Here is a 1087-nt window from a genome sequence, read left to right as displayed (position 1 = left end):
GAGCCACAGCGCACTCTCCTCCGTTGTCTCTCTCTCCTCTTCATTGCCACGGAAGACCGCAGCACACAATGCTGCCAGCACCATCTACGAAGGCATCCTCCACGCGCAACTGCAATATATCTATATATATATATCTTGTATGTGTATGCCTGAAGATCAAAAAAAAGAGCAAAAATGAGGAGCAAAGCGTGTGAGGACGCACATACATACACAGAAGAGATATAAAACGCAAAGATGGGAAAACCAGATGACTAAAACTCGAAATGGGACCGCAGCCCGAGCACTGCTAAACACAATAAAAATGATTTACCCAAAAAAAACACAAAAAAAATTACTCCTAAAAACGTTTTCACAAAACAAAAACAAAAATATTATCGTGGAAGGCCCTCGTACTATCCTTGAAACAAAAACAAAAATTACTCTAAAAACCGTTTTCACAAAACAAAAATATTGTCGTGGAAGGCCCCTGTGCAATCCCCACAGTTCCACTCACATTTTGGCCGCATATTTTAAAAAATGATATATTCATTTAAACCACCGAAAGGCCGCGGTGTTCACACACCGTTTAACTTTCACAGGGAATTATGGTGAGTTTCTGTGGCTCTCACTCCCTTTTTCATTCCTTAATTACTTCCTTCTCGCATCGGCAGACACACAATGCCGAGAACATCCGCAGCCGCCCAAGAAAAGCGGTTAATTGTTTTTTTCGTGTCTTTTCGACCGAATTCGGTGGCGTGCACGTCAGCTGAGACAGTGGCACACGTCAGCACCGCGAAAAACCAAGACGTAAAAGAGAGAGCCCCGCTCCTTCCCGCGGCGACCGCAGTGCGGGGCGCAGTGAAGCATCTCCCCCTGCCAAGCAAACACGCAGGCTCAACGCCATCGTCAAGAACAAACCGACAAAACAACAACCAACAAACCAACAAAAAAAAACACTGAACAAATACACACAAAAAAAAGGGTGATTCGCCTCCAGTTATTGCTAGAGGCAAACAATATAACAAACAAAAATGGACGGAATGAAATACATGAAGACACCGCGGTGCTGGCGCCGAAAGAAGAGCGCAATTTGTGGGTACAAGAAACA

The 1087-nt window shown here is 44.3% G+C and overlaps 1 annotated feature.

Moving 5' to 3' along the window:
• Positions 1–114: 114 nt before the first annotated feature.
• Positions 115–147: a microsatellite.
• Positions 148–1087: the final 940 nt, after the last annotated feature.

The sequence above is a fragment of the Trypanosoma rangeli genome (assembly GCF_003719475.1).
Source record: "Trypanosoma rangeli strain AM80 chromosome Unknown Tra_15.4_contig_00577, whole genome shotgun sequence".
In the NCBI taxonomy this organism is placed as follows: domain Eukaryota; phylum Euglenozoa; class Kinetoplastea; order Trypanosomatida; family Trypanosomatidae; genus Trypanosoma; species Trypanosoma rangeli.
This window is presented reverse-complemented; position numbering and strand designations above follow the sequence as displayed.